The sequence below is a fragment of the Lactuca virosa genome, chromosome 6, assembly GCF_052849685.1.
Source record: "Lactuca virosa cultivar CGN04683 chromosome 6, Lactuca_virosa_CGN04683_v6, whole genome shotgun sequence".
Classification (NCBI taxonomy): domain Eukaryota; kingdom Viridiplantae; phylum Streptophyta; class Magnoliopsida; order Asterales; family Asteraceae; genus Lactuca; species Lactuca virosa.
Window position 1 is genome coordinate 96588551 of NC_136431.1, and position 25586 is coordinate 96614136.

General features: G+C 36.4%; 1 pseudogene; it reads left to right on the forward strand.

Moving 5' to 3' along the window:
* The first annotated feature begins 3204 nt into the window (after window positions 1-3204).
* LOC145121760 (cyprosin-like) lies at window positions 3205-13952 on the forward strand (annotated as a pseudogene).
* The last annotated feature ends 11634 nt before the right edge of the window (window positions 13953-25586 follow it).

A 25586-nucleotide genomic window follows, 5' to 3' on the forward strand; every position in this document is an offset into this window, starting at 1 on the left:
TGCGGGCGGACCAATCACACTGTAGACTCGATGTACATGGCTAGACTCGGAGGGTGGACCAGGTGGATTGAAGGCCCGGTGCGGGCCGACCTGTCACACAGTAGACCCGATGTGAATGGCTATTCTATTTGTGATATGTTATGAGTATGATTATGTGTGGTTGGTATTTTAGGGGTAACTCACTAAGCTTTCGGGCTTACAGTTGTAGTGTTATGTTTTAGGTACTTCAGGAGATCGTGGCAAGGCGAAGGCGTGATCGTACTGCTCCTCATGTTTTATGATTTATGTGATATGGTTCTGGGGGATACTCTGATGTTTAAACTATTTTGAAAACGAGATGTATGAACTTCATGGTTTTTGAATGAATTAAAATGTTTTAAATTGGCTCAAATTTTATGGGTGTTACAATTTTGTCAACATATGCATAAATATTTTAAAACTTTAACATTAATATTTATCTATATTTATAGATTTTACATTCTAAGAATGTATCTTGTCTTTCCCAAGTCTTTCATCTTCGAAATACTTTCTGAGTGAAGACAAAACGATATTGTGTAGTCGGAATGTATTTTCTTATGATTAAATACGTCATGTTCATATAAGATTAGGAATATCACCATTCTCCCAGAAGTTTTTAGTAAACACAGACGCTATCTTCGTTTTGATATAAAAGCATACCTTGTGTTTTCATATTAAAATGACGATTTCAACCTTGAGATGCTTGATTTATATCCACAAATTGATCTAAAGGCTAACACATTTTGTTAGGATAACTTGGATGAAAAAAACTCCACGATAATCTATATAGACATCTCTATGTAGGTGTCCATTAAGAAAATCAATTTTACTTGAAAACTATTTTTCATATCTCATAATCAAAATATGTGGTTATGGTAAATAATATTCATGTTGATTTAATCGTAGCTACCTGAGAAAAGGTTTGATCATCATTACTGAAATGAATGTGATTAAATCGTTTAATGACAAGTCTTTCTAAATGTGTATAAATCCCCATGTATGTATTCTTTCTAAAAGAATTACTTACTCCTTCTAGCATTTCTATAAGGAGGAAGATTAATTAAGCTCGTGCTTGATTATTATACAAGGATTACATCTCGGTGTTCATGACTCTGAGTCATTAATCAAGTTCAAAGTATAATATAGCATTTCAGTATGGATTTTCCTGAAACCATCCAGAACTCATCAATGAGAGATTCCATATTTCTCATATTATAGATGATTCCAACCATATATGCGAGCATTTTATGTTTATGAATAGCTATTATTCATGTTCAACAATTCCTTGATGAAACTAGTGCAAACTTTTACAACATCATGCTATGGTTCTTGAGCTACATCAAGCTTCATGTGTCCCCCACTTGCTTTGTCATTAGAACCTTGCTTTTTGATAATTCAACTTTCATAGAAAGAGAACTTATTCTTTGTGGGTTTGTATTAAATAATCTAAACAACTTTTTAGAATATTCTACATTCTCCTTGCTTTCTTATAATTTTGTTGTTAGAGCTATCTCTTATAACTTTGCCTACAAATTATAAAACAAAACTTTGTTTTTCTAACACAACTTCGGTGACAAAAAAATGCATGTAAACTTTTTGTCACTAAAAAATAAAAATTATAAAGTTGTCATAAAAAATATGTATGAATTTTCTTACAAAAAGAAAACCATCCATGTTTTCTAAAAAAACATATTTTACCAAATAATCTAATAATCAAACCAAGCTTGCAGAAATGACTTTGATACCAATTGTTGGGTTTTATTCAAAATTGTTTTTCCAAAAACGCTAAAAACAACAACGAAAGCTTTAAATTTCGAATTAACTTAAATCTCTTTTTAACCTATCAAGGATCTTTTTGCAATCACTGAAAGATTAAATAAACAATTGAAAGGAAATGATTGCAAACTTTAAAGCCTTTGATTCTCATGGGAGATCGAAGTTAATGAAGTAATGAATGAAGCTCAAAAGGAGAAGATCTCCAGAGGTTTCCACCAAGCAAGAGTAAACAACTAAAATATGCTAGTCTTCACTTTTATATAAGTTTATATTAAGCCTTAATACATATACCAAATAACTGTTAACTTGAAGCAACTGATAAGGTATTAATTCAAACACAAAATTACAAGAAAAAGGAGATGGAGAGAGGCATAAATCTCGGATTTTGGCAGCCCAAAAAAAGAAGAAAAGTAGTGGAAAACTAGCTAGTTTTTTCCTCATACACATCTCTATATACTTGGGCAAATGTATTAAAGCATTATACCTTCAAATAGTCACAACATGACCCTTTATGACAAGTATGAGATGAAAGAAAGAAAGCCAACAAGAAACCTTTGTCTTGCTTCTTCAACCTACGGTTTTGACAAGAAATTCAAAACTAGGTTTGTGTTCCATTCCATTTTCCCAACTAGATCATTACATGTTGTAATTATATTAATAATCATAGTGCTCATTTAATTTGTACATGACTTATATATTCATGTCTTATGAATATAATTACTTAATGTTTTGTTTTCGTACTGTATCCTAGAAATAATAATTCCTAATACACTAGCAAAATATTATTTTCATAAAGTAATAAAAAGTCAATTAAATACAAGTGTTTCACCATCGATCCACCTTATCATATGTAGTAACTTGTATAACGATCATATGCCATTAGCAAATATCATTTTATAATTATTCTTCGACATACAAATATTTCAATCCTACCTTCTACCCAACTTATCATATAAAGAAATATAGACACAAATATACTTTCATACCACAATAAACGTGTAAACAAGCCTATTACAAGGCTTACAGTAGCAAAATACCTGAAAATCAAAACAAAATTTGTGGCGTCATATATATATATATATAAAAGATGTGGGATCGAGATCGGAGGTGGTTGAGGGAAGCACCGATGGTCGATTTGGTTTGACGGTTGTCTATAGGAGGCAACGATAAGGTAAATGAAATCAACTGATGGAGTAAAGAGATGAGGGGGAAGAGATAAGGAGGAACAATAAGGCTTGATTCTGAAAATTAATGTCAGCTAGAGTGAGGGGTGATTGTTGGACATACTTGACGGTAAAGGGTCGCGACGGAGAAGATCACGGGCACCAATAGGGGTGGCGTTTCAGGGAAGGAAGTTTGGGTGTTTATGGTCACGTTGGGTTACTCAAGAAAGAAAAGGAAACTATGCAAATGGATATCAGGGGATACAACTTGTCGAAGAAGATGGAGGAGGGTGAAGGAGGCAGTTGGCGGTATGGTAGTGAAGATGGAGAGGGTGCAGGTTAGATCATAAGAACGTGAAAGAAAAAAGGAAGTGTGTGGAGTGGGTTGGGGTGGTGGGACCCACCTAAATTTTTTTTTATAAATCATTTTTCTAAATAACAAATAATAATAATAAGAACTGTGAAGTTAGGGATGAAACGCGTAGATACGCAACAAAAACATATAGTAGCGATGATGCAAGTTAAAAAAAAAAGTTAGAAATCAAACGCGCAGATTATCCAATATCACAGGGACCATGCGTGTAATGTACTCTAATTATTATAAAAATTTGTGTGGTGAAATTTCATTCCGAGTGATAATTATGATTGAGTTTTGCCTATGTATGTTTGTTTCTTTTGGGTGTGATATTCAAACATGTGAATAACGAAGGGGACTCAAGCATACAAGAATAATGCATGCAAGGCTAAGAGAAATACGCAAATCATTGTACTAGAATGTTTTTAAATAGAATATCAATGATGTATAATGGCGAAAAGATGGGTCTGAATGGAAGAAAAGGGAATTGTTGTTGTGGTTATTTAATGGAGATGCCTAATGGAGTACTGTGGGAATATCAAAGTGTCGTACAAACCAAGAATTGGTTATGTAGAGTGAATAAAGGCAGTATGGGTGTTGTTGAGGACTTTATATAGGCTAGAAGGTTTTTTTTTAAGTGGGTATATTATTAGAATTTTGTGGTTTTTATGGTAACTAGATTTGGTGTATTTTGCCTTTCTATACATCATTTAAAGGGGTTACTAATGGTTGAGTTAATATTGGGTGCATTGAAAGTACATTGTTATCGTAGGGTATTACAGGAAATGCGTTGCTATAGCCGAAACAGGAAGCTCATTAGCGACGATGGTTTGCTCCTTGGTTCAAATGTTGTCAACTTTATTATTTGTATGGTTATTCTTATGTTGTACTTACTGTTGTTTCATATTTGTTTACATGTAAATTTTGTCTAGCCTGCTAGCTTTTTTTGTTTTTTTAAATATGAATATGTCATAAAAAAAAATAATAAGCACAAAAAGATAGATTAGTTTTTTTTTTTCTGATATATATATATATATATATATATATATATATATATATATATATATATATATATATATATATATATATATATATATATATATAGAGAGAGAGAGAGAGAGAGAGAGAGAGAGAGAGAGAGAGAGAGAGAGAGAGAGAGAGAGAGAGAGAGAGAGAGAGAGAGAGAGAGAGAGAGAGAGAGAGAGAGAGAGAGAGAGAGAGAGAGAGAGAGGTGGCAGACAAAAACACATTTATGAAACACATAAAGTAGTTTTGAACTTTTGATGGGCTTATTTTAAGTCGATCGTGGGGTTATTATGTCAAACATAGGCTTAAAGGGAACTGGTCTACAAGATTTTGTGCTACCTACAATTGTTTTTTGTATTTGGCTAGAATGGTACCTTTCCCAAATATTAATCCATTGTGCTTTTACATGTCAAATTCACTCTCTTATTTGCCTCACAACTTCGCAATACAATTGTTATTTGAACGTTGTTTACGAAGATAAAAATACATATTTTGGAGTACTAAGATATTAGTTTTTATAATCTTTCATCGTTACTAATTTCAATCGTGTTATTCATTCATATTCATAATAGATAAAATGGTCGAAACTACCTGCCTCCAAGATATGCCATGTTATATGGAAATGTCATCACTTGAGACGTGTTCCTCATTATTCGATGCGATGGGTTTGGAGTATAGTGCGTTTACAATCGAAAACATTCATGTCTTTCATTACGACTGTGTAACATAGCACATGCATACGTCATTTTTTATATAAATGAAGTATTACACTAAAAAGAAATCAAGCCCTAGGGTGTCGTTATCTTCCATAATTTGCTCCAATATGATGAACCTAGTAATCTAGTTTGTAGGCAAGATCTCAATGGTCCTGAAATCTTTGTTATCTCCTTCGTCTAGCTTTTGTCTTTTTGAAATTATTTGTTTGCCCCATTCATATAATGATATTCTCTTAAAATATTTGAAATTTTAATACCCTACTATAGTCATTGTAAAACTTTAGTTAGTTGTATTATATAGGAAAACACACACGTCTTCTTTCTTGATCATCATAACAACCCTTCAAAACAAGATGATCTTCTAACATTATAAAATAATGATTGAACATAAAATAGCTATTAGAGATGATCTTCGAAAATCCATAGGTGCAACGGTACCTCAATCACATAAATATCCGAAACATGCTAAACACTACAATAAGGCTAGTTATGTTATCTTTCAAGAAAACTTAATAAAATATTTTAAGTAGTTAATGAGTACAGGTTATTAGGTAAGTAAAGTTTTAAAATGTTTCACTCTGCATCTAACAAAATCAATTATATTATATGGGAGGATAACAAATTTAACATAAGAATATAATATCTTGAATTAAGGATTCATGATAAATAAGTTAACATAAGATTAGCACTTAGCATATATTATATCTAAAGGTAATCTTGAATTAAATATTCGAGTAATGTTACAACAAAGCGGGACAATAGAAAAAACCATATGATAAGATAATTGACTAGGTATGTGAATATGTATAGTGTTCAATAATTACTAAAGAACTTTTCAAAAGCTAAATTTCCCCACTCATATATATATATATATATATATATATATATATATATATATATATATATATATATATATATATATATATATATATATATATATATATATATTGTTATGAATTAAACGTAATTAATATAACTATAAATCAAACCAAACTAGTAAACTTTGATAAGAACTTTAATTTAGAAGAAAGAATATTTACAGAGAATATGAAAGTTATATCTCTTATAACTTTTGGTGTGTTTCATTCTTTACAATGGAGGGGTATTTATACTACAAATTTTACTAACATATAATTGTAACTAGTTAGAAATGTTGACAAATTTGCCATGCACCAATTATTATGTCATCCACCAATTATTTACAACACCACCAATTATTTATAACACTCCCCCTTGGATGACATCATTTTAGCATTCAACTTTGACGTACTGCCTCATTAAAAACCTTGCTAAAGAAAACCCAGTGGGAAAAAAACTTTAGCGAAGGGAAAAAGAGTGCAGTGTATAGTTGACTCCCCCTTATTTAGATATACGTCACATTATGTTCTATGCACATGTCGCATTCCGATGCCATGGACATGTTTCCTGAAGATTGCAGTAGGAAGTGCCTTCGTAAAAAGGTCTGCTGCATTGTTACTGGATTGAACATATTTGATTTCAACTTGATGGTTCTTTATAAGCTCTTGAGTGTACTCAAAAAACTTTGGAGGTATATGTTTTGTCTTGTCGCTCTTGATATATCCCTCTTTCATTTGAGTGACACATGCTGAGTTATCTTCATAAATTAAAGTTGGACATATATCCTTTTCAAGTCCACATGAAGTTAAAACTAGTTGTGTCATCGATCTTAACCATGTACATTCTCTACTAGCTTCATTTAGTGCAATTACTTCAGCATGATTTGAGGATGTGGCAACAAGTGTTTGCTTTTGAGAACGCCAGGAAATTGCAGTACCACCATTCATGAATACATATCCAGTTTGAGATCTAGCTTTATGAGGATCAGACAAATAACCTGCATCGGCATAACCAATCAAGCCTTGTTTTGAATTGTTAGGGTAAAATAACCCTAAATCACTAGTTCCTCGAAGGTATCGAAAAATATGTTTGATTCCATTCCAATGTCTTTTTGTTGGGGCTGAACTAAATCTTGCTAGCAAGTTTACAGCAAAAGAAATGTCAGGTCTAGTACAATTGGTAAGATACATAAGAGCTCTAATTGCATTTAGATATGGTACTTCTGAACCAAGGACTTCTTCATTTTCTTCGCATGGACGAAATGGATCCTTGTCAATATTTAATGATCTAACAACCATTGGAGTGCTTAAAGGATTTGCATTTTCCATATTAAAACGTTTCAAGACTCTTTCTGTGTAATTTGATTGATGCACAAGTATTCCGTTAGGCATATGCTCAATCTGTAAACCAAGATAATATTTGGTTTTTCCAAGATCTTTCATTTCAAATTCTTTCTTTAAAAGTTCAATCACTTCAAGGATTTCTTTATTCATTCCAATGATGTTTAGATCATCAACATAGACTGCTATGATCACATATCCATATGTTGTTTTCTTAATAAATACACATGGACAAATAGTGTTATTTTTATAACCTTTACTTGTCAAATAATCGCTTAAACGATTGTACCACATGCGCCCAGATTGTTTTAACCCATACAAAGATCTTTGTAATTTTATAGAATACATTTCTTTGGGTTTTGCACTTAACGCTTCAGGCATTTTGAATCCTTCAGGGATTTTCATATAGATATCACTATCAAGTGATCCATACAAGTAAGCTGTAACAACATCCATAAGACGCATCTCTAAATTTTTAGATACTGCCAAGCTGATTAAATATTTGAAAGTGGTTACATCCATTACCGATGAATAAGTTTCTTCATAATCAATTCCAGGTCTTTGAGAGAAACCTTGAGCAACAAGCCTGGCCTTGTATCTTACAATTTCGTCTTTCTCATTTCTTTTTCGTACGAAGATCCATCTATATCCTAATGGTTTCACAACTTCATGTGTGAGGATAATGTTCCCAAAAACCATTCTCTTGTTAAGAGAATTTAATTCAACTTGCATAGCTTCCTTCCATTTAGCCCAATCATTTCTTCTTTGACATTCAATGACATATTGTGGTTTAGGATCATCATTCATAATATCACATGCAACTGAATAAGAAAATATTGCACCTATATTGTCAGTTTCATTTTGGTCACATATTCTATTTGTCTGACCATAATTTAATGCATCATCCTCCTTTCCTGGGGGAATTTGAATAATTCGTGTTTCTCCAGGAACACTTTCATCGTGATCTAGTGCATTTTCTGCTCCTCTTCTTTTTCGTGGGTTCTTATCCTTAGAACCAAATGGCCTTCCACGCTTCAGGCGTGTTTTAGACTCTTGAGTGACTTTATCATCAGATTGTCCATGTGGAATGTCAATTCGAGCTGGAACATTGACAACTAGTATATATGATTTAGTCACCCTTTTTGTGTCAGTAAATGCATCAGGTAATTGATTTGCCATTTCTTGGAAATGCATTATCTTTTGAACTTCCATGTCACATTGCTTTGTGCGAGGGTCAAGATATGATAAAGTAGGCTAATGCCATGACACATCCTTTTCCAGAATCTTCTTTTCTCCACCTAATGATGGGAAATTTGCCTCATCAAATTGACAATCTGCTAGGCGTGCTGTGAAAACATCACCTGTTCATGGTTCAAGGTATCTTATAATAGAGACTGACTCATAACCAACATATATTCCTAACCTTCTTTGAGGACCCATTTTTGTCCGTTGAGGTGGTGCAATAGGGACATATACTGCACACCCAAAAATTCTCAAATGGGATATATTTGGCTCTTGATCGAAAGCAAGTTGTAGTGGAGAATATACATGATATGAACTTGGTCTTATACGTATCAATGATCCAGCATGTAAGATTGCATGGCCCCAAACAGAAACAGGAAGTTTGGTCCTCATTATCAATGGTCTAGCTATTAGCTGGAGACGTTTAATCAGTGATTCAGCTAAACCATTTTGTGTGTGTACATGAGCAACTGGATGATCAACAACAATTCCTACAGACATACAATAGTCATTAAATGCTTGTGAAGTAAATTCACCAGCATTATCAAGTCTCACTCTTTTGATAGTATAATCAGGGAAATGTGCCCTTAATTTAATAATTTGGGCAAGAAACTTTGCAAATGCCATATTACGAGTTGATAATAGGCAAACATGAGACCATTTGCTGGATGCATCTATTAAGACCATAAAGTATCTAAATGGTCCAGATGGTGGGTGAATCGGTCCACATATATCACCTTGAATTCTTTCTAGAAATCTAGGTGACTCCCTTTCAACTTTCATTGGAGAATGTTTTATAATTAACTTTCCAAGGGAACAAGATGCACATGGTTTTATGCTATTGGATTGAGGAAACTTTTGGTCCTTCAATGGATGCCCGTGTGTATTCTCAATTATCCTTCGCATCATTGTTAATCCTGGGTGGCCCAACCTATCATGCCCTAAACTGAATGTCCCAGGATCACAATGTTTTCCTTCTACTACCATATTTGATTCAATCATATGTATATATGTATAATGCAGACCAGAATCAAGTGTTGGTAGTTTTTCAAGCACATGGTTTTTGTCTATAATATACATATATTTCTTATTTTCAATGGTCACAGTTTTTGTGTCATAACCTTTGAAATATATGTCATTGAAACTTAATAAGTTTCTATTAGACTTTGGAGAAAATAAGGCATTTTCTATACAAAAGCTTGTACCATTTGGTAATATAAAATGGGCTTTCCCGGTTCCCTCTATCAAGTCTGCAGGACCTGATATTGTATGTATGACTGTTTTTGTTGGTACTAATTCTGAAAAATATTTCTTTGATTTCAGAATACTATGTGTACTACCACTATCTGCTATACAAAGATCTCCAATCTTTTGTGCTCCAGTTGGACTCATATTAAACTTCACATATAAAAGGAATAATAAGTGAATAAACATAATCATAATTATTATTAAAAAGAAAGCTCATTTATTGTAGGAAAGACATTACATGAAAAACAAACGAAGGAAAAACAGTTTTACTAGAACAATAATAGATTTTTTTTAGTTTATGTCTTCCATGTCATTGCAGAAATCAGCAACATTTAGTGGAGTGAATTCAACATTATCAATGACGTGTGCTTCTTTTCCTTTTCCTTTAATGGACTCTTGATAAAGTTGACAAAGATGTGCAGGTGCGCGACAGGTCCTTGACCAATGGCCTGTGCTACCACATCTATAACATGAGTCATCAGATTTTTGTGATGTCCCAGTGTCATGCCTTGCCACTTTGGCCTTATCTTGTGTGTGGACATTGTTTCTTTGTGAATATTGGTAATTATTTCTTTTCTGGCCACGACCACGATTATTACCTTGTCCACGACCAGAATTATGGTTCTGATTATGGCTTTGGTTTCGATTAAAATAGCCACGGCCTCGCCCTCGACCGCGACCTCGCCCTCGTCCACGTGTATTGTTTCGATGACAATCAATATTTGTAGCATTTGCTTCAGGAAGTGCTACTGATCCCGTTGGACGAGATTCATGGTTTTTCATTAAGAGTTCATTGTTTTGCTCTGCAATGAGCAGACATACATTCAGTTCAGAATATCTTGTGAACTTTTGCATCCGATATTGTTGCATCAAAGTAATGTTTATTGCATGAAATTTTGAGTAAGTTTTCTCCAACATATCTTCATCAGTAACCTCTTGTCCACAATACTTGAGTTGTGAGCATATTCTGAACAAAGCTGAGTTGTATTCATTTACATTCTTGAAGTCTTGAAACCTTAGTGTTCTCCATTCATCTCTAGCATTTGGAAGTATAACTTCCTTTTGATGATCAAATCTTTCTTTCAAAAGATTCCAGAGAATACTTGGATCAGTAACATCAAGATATTCAAATCTCAACATTTCATCAATATGCTTACGAAGGAAAACTTGTGCTTTTGCTTTGTCTTGTGCCAAGCAATTATTAAATTCATATATAGTATTTGAGATACCCATGGATTCAAGATGCATTTTTACATCTATCATCCATGGCACATAGTTTTTCCCACTAACTTCAAGTGCTGCAAACTTGAGCTTTGCAATGTTGGACATAATGTAACTATAAATTTTAAACAAAATAAAAATTAAAATTAAAATCCATTTATTTCAATAAATATTACACAAAAAAGAAGCCGTAAAGCTAACATTGCATACAAGCCTAAAAGTAGATGAAATTCCATATTATCTTCGATGTTAAGGATTGGGATGAAAAGTAACATGACTATTATAGTCATGATTATCACAAAATGATGAATCATCTTGAAGCTTGATTTATTGAAATTGATTTATTTGATAGAAGAGAGAAATATTTGTTGTGGGTAAAATAAGCAGGGTAAAGATGTTTATTTATGGTAAAAAAATATAGCCGTTGTTTTTGTTGTTTATAACCGTTGCATATATATTCCCGTTGTGTATATATGTATATGTATTTTATAAATCATGAAGAGTATCTAAAATATAAATAAACATTGACATGTATAAATAAATATAAATAAACATTGACATGTATAAATAAATATAATTTAAATGTTAGTATGCACAAATAAAAGTTAGTAGCATAATATAAATGTTAGTATGCATAAATAAAAGTTAGTTGCATAATGTAAATGTTAGTTTGCATAAATAAAAATTAGTTGCATAATGTAAATGTTAGTTTGCATAAATAAAAATTAGTTGCATAATGTAAATGTTAGTATAAAAATTAGAATACATAAAGAAATGTTAGTATAAGAAATAAAAATTGTTAGTAGTCCATAATGTCCATAATGTATAAGTTTCATTAATTCATTAGTATTATTATTTTAATATGATTGAGGTTTTTATAATTAATAGTGTTTTTACTAAGTAATACATACCTTGATTAAGATAGATGTGATTTTCCACTTGTTTAGTAACCTTGATTAGACCTTTCGTGCTGATAACGTGTTATGAATTAAGCGTAATTAATGTAACTATAAATCAAACCAAACTAGTAAACTTTGATAAAAACTTTAATTGAGAAGAAAGAATATTTAGAGAGAATATGAAAGTTATATCTCTTATAACTTTTGGTGTGTTTCATTCTTTACAATGGAGGGGTATTTATACTACAAATTTTACTAACATATAATTGTAACTAGTTAGAAATGTTGACAAATTTGCCATGCACCAATTATTATGTCATCCACCAATTATTTACAACACCACCAATTATTTACAACATATATATATATATATATATATATATATATATATATATATAATCAAGTTCAACAACGAACTCTTAAAATTGGAGCGAACCAGCGAACTATGCATCAATCAGATGTATACATTTTCTTTGAAACGATTGATTAATTTCCCTTGCAAGTCAAAATCAACCAACCATGGATGGTGGTCTGTCCAGTTGAGTATACCAAAAAGCTCATATCCTTCATCTACAAGCTTTATCATCTCCACACACTCACATTGTTTCAGAGTCAGTATTATCTTCCAAACACAAACCACATCATGTTACTGAGAGAGGCTCGCTTGAGCAATTCACGAATACATACGTAGGTCGTTCCGGTTTGCTGATATTGATGATGAAACATCACCACCATCTGATAAGAAACCACCATGGTCCGCCCTTCCGAGACTTTGATTTGCGTAGGACAAAAGAGATGTGTTGATGCAATCTATTAATTTTCGTTGCTCAACATTTATTGAGTATGCTCTCTAGTCTTATTTAAGTATTTCCCAACCCATGTCTCCTTTATCCTATAGTTTTACTTCTATTCACGTATGTAATCAGCTATGGAATAGAGGTCTGACAAACATGAGATGGATCAATAATTTTATTCTTGTATGATTGATTTAAACCTTATTTGAGTGGTTCTTTATGCCCTCATAAGGAAGAAGACCTCTTTTTATGTAGCCCTAAGTAAGAAATTGAGCAGTTGCATTCTTGGTGTTTCATGAAATGCTTAAGTGAAACTATCATTCATGTTTTGCCCCTGCATCCAAACTAATTATATCATGATCACTCTAAAGTATGTTTTGTGATATTACTATTACTGATGCTTAAGATCTTGCAAATTTCATCCGGGGAAATCTGTTGCAATTAAATATGGAACTGGTGCTATCTCTAGTTTCTTTAGCCAAGATTTTAAAAGACTTGGTGATTTTACTATCAAGGAACATGTAAAGACTCAAGATTAAGAAAGAATGCATCTTTTCGTTAAAATTTCTGCATTTTGACAATTATTGAATTACCCATTTTTAGGATTTCTTAGAAGCAACCAAATAGCCTGTAATCGCTTTTGTTGCAGCAAAGTTTGATGGTATTCTTGGCTTTGGGTTTCAAGAAATCTCAGTTGGGGGTGCTCTTCCTGTTTGGTACTTCACTCACTTTCCAAACTTTTTTTTGGAGAAAATTACATTTTTGCCCCTAATTATGTTCAAAAGTTTCAGTTTTGGTTCCAGATAGTTCTCTCCTGCAATGTTGGTGCCTTTGTGAGTCTGTCCAATTGTAAGAGGAAACTATTTGGGACCAAACTGCAATTCTGAACACACTCAGGGACCAAAAATGTAATTTTTTTAATGTTTGATGATTGACTATATTAGGTACAACATGGTTGATCAAGGTCTTGTTTATGAACCTATGTTTTCATTTTGGCTTAATGAAAATAGTAAAGATAGTGAAGGAGGTGAACTTGTGTTTGGTGGTGTTGATACTAATCATTTAAGAGTTGCACACACTTATGTCCCTGTTACTCGAAAAGGCTACTGGCATGTTACCATACTTTACATTTATTTTTAATTTTTAACTTTTTATAAAAAATTATTACTCATTTGGTTGTTTTTCTTGTTATAGTTTGAAATGAACGATGTCTTTATTAGTAACAAAACAGCTGGTAATTTTGTGGCATTCTTTTATGTAACAACCCCAAAAGAAGATAAAAATTTTCATTTTTAAAACAAGTACTACAAGTATAAAAATTGTTCCAAAACCATCACAGTGTATAATTATCACATCATCAGAGTACAGTATCAAAAATGCGGAAATAACAGGAGAGAATGTTGTGCCATCACAATGGGTCCTTCCCTTAGTACCAGAAGTACCTGAAACCATAAACATAATCTGTAAGCGAATGCTTAGTAAGTTTGCCCCAAAATTACCACATACCGACATATAGATTAGTGCTTTGGGACAAATCATAGTCTTATGTATAATTCTTGCCGAGGGCCAAATCCCAGTCTTCCATACAATTGCCAGGGGCTGAATCCTGGTCTTTCATGCAACTGTCAGGGGCCAGATCCTGGTCTTTTATGCAACTGCCAGGGGCCAGATCCTGGTCTTTCACACACATATCACACAATTAGTATGTATCCTATAATATATATAATGGGCCGGCCTTGGTGCCTTCGACCCATTGATACAGTGAGAAAACTCACCTCAATCTGCTGGAAGCACAACATGCTAGGCTGCTGAACAGAAAAGTCTGATACTATCACAAACAAATAGCCCTAATCAGCGTTAGATCATAATCCCAAAACATAGGCCTAAACCCTAAGTCCAAACTCCTAAGATAAGGGTCCAATTTCCTTACCCATAATGAGCCTAACCGTTCTTGGCCCAAACAAAATAACGGGCTCCAACGCCCATAAAGGCCCAACTACACCACTTAAGGCCCATTAACAGAAGTCATAGGCCCACCTTCTCTGAACATGTAAAGGACCAAAACCAACTAAGGTCCAATGACCCAAAAGCCCAACAAAAGTCCAAAAGCCCACTGGGAGTGTACACACGACGTAAGCTCAGTACGCCCGACGTACTAGACCGTCATTTAGTATGCGCTGCGTACACCTTGTTACCCTCAGCGTACTTAGTTGCTCGACACCTTTAGCCATTTGGTGCTTAATCCATGTAGCCACTTAATCTAACTTCCAGATCTCGGTCATTAAGGGGGTCCTAGGGCATAAAGTTGGAACTTTATGCCTTAGCATGTCTTATGGGAGTCCAACATCCAGTTTTGTTCATTAAAGCACACATAAAGGAACTAGATTCATGCATGGATTCATATCTACCACCAAGATAACATTTTTATGCTTCTAACACGCCAAAGGGACTAAGATTTAGCATTTCTAGCTTCTGGAGTTGCCCAAACTACCAAATGAGAACCCATGGACCAAAAATGAGCTGATAAACGTACCATAAATCAACTATCAAAAGGATCAACAAGGTATGAGTTTTTTTACCTTCAAAAGCTTCCCAAGATGATGTAGATTTAGGATCTTGAAGCTCAACCACGTCCAAGGCTTGAACACCAAGTTCTTCTTCTTGCAACCACACCAAAAAGGCCATCAAAGTTACTTCCAAACTCAAATATCACACTCAAAGGTAAACTAGGGGTTTAGGGACGTTAAAAGCAGTAGAGGCTGATAAGGGTGACGGTCCAAAGGTCATAAATGTGTTTAAATATGTCTCATTCCCTAAATTAGCATTTTCACACGCCCCACGTACACTTCGTATGTCCCGCGTACGTGGCTCAGGTCCCCGATCCAACACGCCCATGTACGCTAAACGTACCTAGACGTTCGCCCAACATATGAAGGGACCTCTTTCGCAATTATATTTTTATTCCAACGACTAAAATTTTAAATACCAGGATCCGAATGGTACAAATCTCCCCAACATGAATTTGACTTCATCCTCGAAGTCTGGTGCCACAAAAAAATCCGGGTAGTGATCCCTCATCTCGTCCTCCGGCTCCCACGTCCACTTAGAGCCCTTTCGGAGCTGCCATTGCACCTTTACCAAATTCACCACCTTGTTATGCAGAGTTTTAGTCTTCCTGTCGAGAATTGCAATGGGCTTCTCCATATAATTCAGGCGCTCATCCACCTAAATATCATTCAGCGATATCACAGCTTACTCATCGACTACACACTTCGGCAACTGAGACACGTGGAAGGTGTTATGGATTTGACTGAGCTCCTCAGGAAGGTCCAGCTGGTACGCTACCCAGCCTACCCGGGCAGTAATCTTAACGGGACCGATAAATCTGAGGCCCAACTTGCCCCGCTTGCGAAACCGGATGGCACCCTTCCAAGCTGACACCTTCGGCAATACCAAATCTCCCACATGACACACAAGGTCTGAACGTCGTCGGTCAGCATAACTCTTCTAACGACTATGCGCAACCCACAATCTGTCACACACCTGCTGAATCAACTTAGTGGTCTTAAGCACCACTCATTCCTTCCTATAACCCGATGACCGACCTCCCCCTAACAAACTAGGGTCCTACACCTCCTTCCATAGAGGATATCAAAAGGAGGTCAATCTATACTAGAATGATAATTGTTGTTGTAGGAGAACTCTGCCAGCGGAAGGTAAGTATCCCATCTTCCTCCAAAATCCAATACGCAAGCCTGAATGGATCGTCCACTCGCTTTGTCCGTCGGTCTGGGGTGGTATGATGTACTTAAATGCAGAAGAGTTCCCAACTCCTCATGGAACTTCCTCTACAATTGGGAGGTGAAACGAACATCTCGATCCGAGACCACTGACATAGGCACCCCATGCCTAACTACCACCTCCCAGACATAAATATCAGCGAGCTTCTCTGCGGATATACTCTCGACAATCCGGATAAAATGTGCACTCTTGGTCAATCTGTACACAATGATCCAAATAGAATCAACACTATGCGCCGTATTGGGAAATTTTATGATGAAATACATAGTGATCTCCTCCCACTTCCACATAGGGATGGGTAGCGGCTACATCCTGTCATGAGGTCTCTGATGTTCGGCTCTGACCTTTCTACAAGTCAAACACCGTTCAACGAACAACGCAACTTCCCTCTTCATACAAGACCACTAGTAAACTCAACCACATCCAACCACTTCCATTGCCGCCTATTCAAATTCGTTTGATCCATCAATATTTCAAAATTTTATGGTCTGTGTAGAGTACACAAGACTCCGTACAAATAGTGCCTCCAGATCTTGAGGACAAACACCACCGCCCCCAATTCCAAATCATGCATGGGGTAATTCGCCTTATCAGGCTTTAGCTGCCTCGAGGCGTAAGCAATCACATCCCCTCTCTGCATAAGAACAACTCCCAATCTTGAAATAGAAGAGTCGCAGTAAGCCACAAAATCATTCAATCCCTCAGGTAACGCGAGAATCGGGGCCTCGCACAACCTCTGCCTTAGTGTCTTGAAAGCCAACTGTTGATCCGGACCCGACTAAAAGATCACATTCTTCTTGGTCAGATGGGTCAGAGGCACCGTAATGTTGAAGAAGTAATGAATAAATCTCCGATAATACCCCGCAAGGCCCAAGAAACTCTGAATCTCTTATGCGTTTTTCAGAACTTCCCAGTGTATCACAGCCTTGATCTTGGCCGCGTCCACCAAGATTCCATCCTGGTTTATGATGTGCCCCAAAAATTACACCTCACGCAACCAAAAATCGCATTTGGAGAATTTGGCATACAACCTCTCCCTCCTCAAGGTCTCTAACACCTATCGCAAATGCTGCTCATGTTGATCCTTGTTCTTGGAGTAAACCAGAATATTATCAATAAAAACAATCACCGATCGATCCAACATCAGCCTACAGACCCGGTTCATGAGGTCCATGAATGCTGTTGGGGCATTGGTGAGACCAAAAGGAATCACCACAAAATCGTAATGACCATAATGAGTTCTAAAGGTTTTCTTTTGTACATCCTCATCCCTGATCCTCATCTGATGGTATCCTGACCGAAGATCAATCTTGGAAAACTAAGATGCACCTTGAAACTGATCAAATAGACCATCGATCCTCGTAAATGCGTAACGGTTGTTCACCGTTAGCTTGTTCAGTTCTCGATAATCGATACACATCCTGCGCGATCCGTCCTTCTTTTTTACAAACAGGATCGATGCTCCTTACATGAAATTTCTCGGACGGTAAAACCCTTTTCTAGCAGCTCCTGTAGCTGCGTACACAAATCCTGCATCTTAGGTGATGCTAGTCGATACGCCGTCTTGGCAATCAGAGCTGAACTAGCCATCAAATCAATCAGGAAGTCAACCTGGCTCTCGGGAGGAACTCCCGGCAACTCCTTGGGAAAAACATCGGGAAAATCCCGCAAAGTGGGCACCCTTCTCAAAATTGACATGACCTCAACTCATGTATCCGAAACATAAGCCAAAACCCCAGAACAACCATGTTGTAGAAACCTCCTATCCATCGCAACTGAACAGAGAGCTGTTCCGCGTGAAGCTCTCTCGCCAGGAATGACCTGTACTCCCCCACTTGGGGTTCGAACTCTCACCAACTGCCGCACACAATCATTCACGGCTCCATTGGGCCCCAACTAATCCATACCAATGATCACATTCAAACCCCTCAAGGGAATCAACACAAAATCAATAGGAAACCTCTCATTAAACATGTTCGAAACACACCCTCGGAAAACCCTCACGGCACTCATAGTAAAATCATCCACGATCTCCACCTCCAGTGGGGAGTCCAAAGTCCCTAGAGCATCTTGAAACTTCTTGTTGAGCGCAAGTGATACAAAGGATCGGGTAGCCCCTGAATCGAACAAAACATGAGCAGACAACCCATTCACCAAAAAGGTCCCTATACAAGATCATATAAAAAAATAAGCATTACAAGAACACAATAAAAGATAGAATTAAGTCACATACCAGTACCTACATCCGGTGCTGCACGAGCCTCATCAATGTTCAACTGAAAAGTCATGCTCTTCACCGGAAGGGCAACCGCCTTGCCCTGGCGGCCATCTGTAATCCTCAAGTAGGTGGTGAAGGCACCACCACCGCTCCCCCCATCAGTCTCAGATAATCGGCCTTTTTATGGCCAGTCTGGTTGCAGTGGAAACAAATCAGAGCCATCTTGGGGAAATCCCGACTCACATGACTCGCCTGGCCACAACTGAAACATCTGGGGGCCGCAGATCGACAGGATCTACCGCGCGGCTTGCCGTACTTGGCACATCGGTGCCGACCCTGCTGGCCTCTGCTGTGAGTATCGGAGGTCTTGGGCTTCTTGGCCTAACCTACTATTTTTTGCATCTACTCCGGCTTCCGCTTCATTCGGAGCTCCAACTCAATTTCCTGTTGACGAGCCTTCTTAATCATATCATTCGGGGTCATACACATCGAAAAGCTCACGAACTCCATGATATCACCCCTCAGTATAGCATGATATCTCGTCTTCCTCATCTGTAACGTACTGCAGAACCAATAATTCCCTTTCCTTGAATTTGGCGGTGATCTCCGCCACAGTTTCTGTAGTATGGTCATGGTCCTGAAACTCCCTCACCAGCTACTGCACCTTAATAGTTGGTGCAAACTCCTGGTAAAACCTATGAAAAAAATCCTCCCAAGTCATCACTGTAACAACCACTATCCCAACCGCCCTGGTGACTTCCTCCCACCAGTCCTGCACTCTGTCCCTCAGCAAACAGGATGTAAATCCCACCCTTTCTACCTCGGGGCAAAAGTTCGTGCGCTGAGCATTCTCTATGTCATCGATCCAGTGGAGGCTAGCGATGGGGTCCTTAACACCAAAGAACTCAGGAACTCTGCATGCCTTGAACTCACGGAACAAGAGAGTCCGAGCCCCAATCTAACATGCGGCAATATCGGATCGAAATGACCTGAGCCGCTCCTCCATGATCTCCATAATCCCCTCCTTGACGGTTTTGAAAATCACCAGGGTAGCATCAAGGATGCAGCGAGTAACCTCGGTTGCGATAAGCTCAATCAACCTCTTGTCAATTGGCTCAGTACCTGAACCTGATCTCGAACCAGAGCCTGATCCTGAACCTGAGCCTCCTTGTGTAGTCATCACCATCCTCATACTGAAAATACAATAAAGAAAACAATCGATAAAGAAGTTCGAGGGGACTCATCCTCACCGGTCTCCTTAGAGTTTCTAGGTCTGCACTCTTCTCGGGTACAGGTGATGTGCTTCCAGTAGTATGGGCCCAATACTACCTTCCACACCTACCTGTATCTTCCTTAAGGTTTGTTGGGTATTAAATGTTGCGTCATTGGGCTTAGTGTATTTTGTCCTTTGTGTACACGATATTGGGCCTATCTAGCCATCTCATTTATTAGGGTTTAGTTATTTATAGTGCATGCATGTACCGTAGGAGGTTAACACTTTTATCTTTGAAATCCTTGTAAACCCTAATCACGCCTCTACAGTAGAAGTTCTTTGTCGAGCTCTTCTAAGGTTATGAAGCTTTAATCATTCAGCTTATTTTGAATCATTGTCGTGTTCCTGTTGACTTCCTGTTTAGAATCCTATCGATCATTAAGGATTATATCCTAACAATTGGTATCAGTGCAGGAGACTGTGTAATCTATACGCATCTCTTTTGTTAAAAGAAGCTACCAGGGTTTTCGTTAATATTGGATCTCATTCAGACGTCATCTGTGTGTTCTTGACGCTGTCATCACAATATTACCCTATATTTTACACATTTGAATCTTAAACAGGTTGCAACGATCTTGTTAAAATGTCGCACGACGATTCTCAAATCAATTCCATCAGCATTACTGGGTCAACAACAAGGATTCCCATTCTCTTTCCCAGCGATTACGAAGTCTGGGCGCTCCAGTTTGAAGATTATGTTCTAGGGTTAGAAGATAATGGTTACTTGATCTGGCAAGCTATTATTGTTGGAGCTTTCGTTCACTCTGGAACAAGAAAGACGATTAAAACTCAGGCCAAACTCAATCAACTTATTATTGATGTCAAAGAAGTTTCTCAAGATGAGAAAGAAAAGCTGCAAAGCAACAACAAAGCACTGAGAATCATTTGATTCGCATTGCAAGCTGATACCTTTCGCCTTGTCAGTTCTTATGCTACAGCCAAAGCTATATGGGACAGGCTTAAAGAGCTCTATTCAACAGATGTATATCTGGAGCATTCCACTCAAACGCTCCTGCTGTCTGTGTTTGGTGATTTCGCACAAAATACTAATGAAAATCTTAGTCAAGCGTTCAATCGCTACAATCATCGTTTGAGCAGGATGACGAAACATGGAATTGGAACAGAAATCATCGAGCAGAAGGTAACATTCATGAATGTATTAAGGTCTGAATAGATGGCAGTGGTATCAATAGTGAAAGCTCACGAGCAGTTTCGAAATTACACCTTAGCAAAGCTGGTTGGCATTCTAAAGTCACATGAAAGCGAAGTGACTAAAGAAACGAAAGTTGTGTCTAGCATGGGAACATTGGCACTAGTTGCAAAGGGGAAGCTAGTCGCTAAGGATGAAGATGAGTCTAATCTTTCTGACTATGAGCTCACAAGTGAAGAGTTCTCTTTGATGGTATCAAATCCTAGGAGATTCGCAAAGAAGAAGTTTCCCTCCAACAAAAACCGAATTTGGCAGGGAAGCTACAGTTCAGAAAAAGTGAAGGAGGAGAAAGTGAATAGCTTCCAGAAGGAAAAAGAAAAGAAAGAGAAACAGCTTGGAGGTGATTCAGGCTATGATTGCAACTATTGTCATGGCAAGAATCATTTGGCTAAAGAGTGCATGCTAAGGAGATTGAATGAGAAGAAAGAGGGAGAAGAAGATGAGGCCTACTATCTTCTCAAGCTTGAAGAAATCAAGCAGAAAAAGAAAGCTGATAATTCGATGTCTGCTTTGATTGTGCAGGGTAATAATGATGAAGATGAATTCGGTGGAGTGGAGGCATGGTCCACTAATTCAGAGGATGAAGAGGTTCGAAGGCCCACTCACGGAAAGAGTTTTGTAGTGAATGAAGAGGATTCACATATGGGTGGAAAGTGCTATATGATGAAAAATGATGTGTCACAAATGCGAGGGTATGCAACAGATGGAGGACAAGTAGAGGCAAATGGAAGAAAGGATGACAACTGCTTCATTGCGAAGCCAATTCTTCCACAAATCAACAAATGTGATCAGCTGATTAATAAGGTATATTCCATTCTTGAACATCTTAATATTCCTGTATCTAATTATGAAACTGAATTAAACGATCTAAAATTCACCTTTTCGAATGTAAGTGAAAGTTTGAAACAAACTCGCCTGTCAAACGCTAACATAACCGATCAAATCATCAGGGTGTCGTCCAAGAGTGAGGAACGAAGGATGTGGACAGATGTCACAACCCGAAATTTCTATCTTGTAAGGTCAAACTCATCAACTGAAGGTCAAACTTATATGTTTCTAGACCTAGTATACATAAGGGTTGTGTGTTAGGAAGTGAACCACGTAAGAACCGAGAACCAAAAACTACATTCGAGCCATAAACCTCAACAAGTGAGCTTCACGGCCGCAAACTAGGTTTACGGCCATGAATATTCCCTTGGCCGTGAAGTATACCTTATATATATGAGGTGTTCGATTTTATGCTCATTTCTTTAACTCTTGGCCGTAAACCCTCCCTTTCTCTCTCAAGTATCATATACCAAGAACACCATTTTCACTCTTTTCATCCCTTTTCCTTTTGCATCTCCTTAGTATACCACCTAGGACCTTCGAACACTCGCCAATCATCAAGATATTCAAGTGTTCTTCCCTGATTTTGGGCCGTGAACCTTTCTTAGGGCCGTGAACCATCCGTAGGCCGTGAACCCTTCTTAGGGCCGTGAACCATCCATGGGCCGTGAACCCTTCATGGGGCCTTAAACCCATCAATCCTGGCCGTAATCAACTTTCAGCCTTCTATTTTTAGATTCTAACACTTCTTTGTAAGTGTTCCCTACTTCATAGGTTGTTTCCTTTGCACCTTAGATGTTAAATACACTAACTGTATACATATATATATGTCACATTATGCTATTTAGGACTCGTTTCTTCTCCGGGACTTTGTTCGTGAGTATAACATCCTTATTCCAATCTTCAATCGAATCACTCACATAAGGTGAGTTCATACCCCCATATTCTTCCAATCTTTTTAATGTGTTTGGGGGGGGGGGGGGGGAATACAAGTAAAACACAATAAATCTTGTGTTTTATAATATAAATTGCTTATTATGTCTTTCTTACCTTTAAAATATAATTAAAACATGAAACTTGTTAAAACATGGAAATAAAAAATAAAAACTATAAGTTTAGTTTATGAAACAAAGGGATATTTTTACAAACTCTTCTGTTATTTATAAAAAGGGTTTTTCGCATTATTACTTGTAAAGTCGTTAATCTAGCTTGTGAGACACGTCTTCAAGTACTTATATAAGTACCAGTTGAAGTCTAACCTTATGAACCAGAGTCTCCTTGAGGGAGAGCGTGAGTTTGTGTATAGATCTATATGGGACCAAAAATCCCTCACCTCTACTGTTAGCTACAGTTTGACCGACAGGTCTGTGGGTAACAAAGTCATAATTGATATTGGCATCTGTTTCACGTCGTATCAATTAGTATGGTCATAACACTCACAAAAAGATAACAACGATATATTTACGTAGTAATATACTTTTTCTTAAACAATCTCAAGGGATGTTAACTATGTGATTACTCAGTATATACCATAGGGTTAGATAAAAGTGATGTTTGCTAGACAGTGGAATGTGTGACATCCGCCTTACTTCCTGTTCCTTGTTTGGTTGTGGGCTTAGGGTAGATTCACCCATTCATCTGTCTGTTCGATATCGGTTATATACAACTCGTATGTATTAAGTGAGCATAGGAGGGTAGTATCGTTGCATCAGGTTTTCAGGGTAAACAAGTCTTTATTTAGTTTAACTTATCAATAAAACTAGAAATCATTGAAGTAAGTATATTAATTATACTTGTTCTTTTCGATCTTGGAACAATTAAGACTACCAGTCGTTTTATAGAAAATATAGGATTTTCTATGGTAACCATCGTTATTTTTAAGGTAGATAGTTTTCGATACACTTTCTGAAGACAATAACATTTATTACCGAAAACAATAACATTTATTACCGAAAACAATGTTTCACAATAGAGTAAGTGAAACTAGAAACTTATTTATAAAAGGTTTAATACTTATTGTTAAACTAGTATAACATATAGGACCTTAAATGGTTAATTCTATAATTCCTTAATTTATACATCAGAGTTATATATAATTAATATCCGATAGGCAGTGGAATGTGTGACTCCCGCCTTACTTCCTGTTCCTTGTTTGGTTGTGGGCTTAGGGCAGATTCACACATTTAACTGTCTGTTCGATATTAGGTTATATATAGCTAGTATAAACTAAGTGATTGTAGAAGGAACTACTGTGGTTACCATTTTACTAAAGAAAATATAAGATTTTCTTAAGGAATATTTTCATCATATCTTAAAGAACTATTACAGTTAACTCCGTAAGCACCTGGTGAATATGTCAGGGTTATATACAATGAGGATCTAACAAACAATGGGATGTATGACTTCCACCTTACTTCTTGTTCCTTGTTTGGTTGTGAGCTTAGGGCAGATTCACACAATCGATTGTATGTTTGAACTGGATTGTATATAACTTGTATTCATTAAGTACTCATAGAAGGAATTTTAAGAGTCATTTTTACTTATCATTCACCATATCAGAAAATATAGGATTTTCGGGAGGAACAGGCGAACTTTTCCAAAGAACACAGAGTATAATTTTTATAATGAAAAGACTTATGAACTCACCAACTTAAATGTTGATACTCTCTTTCAAAATCACCTGTATTCTCAAGAAACTAGTAGACAGGTACACACATCGAGATTAAGAAGATGGAGCATAGTAGCTTCATGTCCTTGTTTTGTTATTTCCTTTTGGAGTCAATCATATGTGATTCGAATACAATGTAAACCTTTAATATTAATGCAATGGATGTTGTTGCCTATTTTACTATGATGCATGTGTTGTGATACTTAACATGACGTCCGTCGCCCCCGAATGTTTCCGCCGTTCCATTTTGGGGGTGTGATAGATTGGTATCAGAGCATTTTTTATAGTGAACTAAGTATATCAACCTATAAAATATATACAACTATAAATACAATGGGGCCGAAGTGTTCTGACTAAAAAGTATATTTTTAAAATATAACAATATTTTTATAAAAAGTATATATACATGCATCTATATATATATATATATATATATATATATATATATATATATATATATATATATATATACACACACACACACACACACACACACATACTAGAACAAGTATCACAAGAAGAACGAAATAGAAGTATTTAAAGGTTGGACACTGCGGTCAAACCTGGATAGTATGTAATCATATCTAGGGTCAATATAGCCTGATCAACTATATTTATTTGAGATATGACCAACATGTGTTTGGGAGTGATGTAGTGTTGCAACAGACTTAAAACTTACCTAACCCTATATACAAAGGATCTCTAGAACAGAACATAAAGTTAAAATACTATAAGAGTGTTTTATGATACTATAAAATAACAACAAGTTTAAAACATACCAAGTTCAAACTGTTGAGAGAAAAACTTGAGACACACTTGAACAAACGTTAGAACAAGTATAGTTGCGGAATAGTTTATCTCAAAGGATCTAAAAGCTCTACAATAACAAGTTAATGAGTTAGATAGTTAGAGAGTTAGTTGCGGAAATGTAA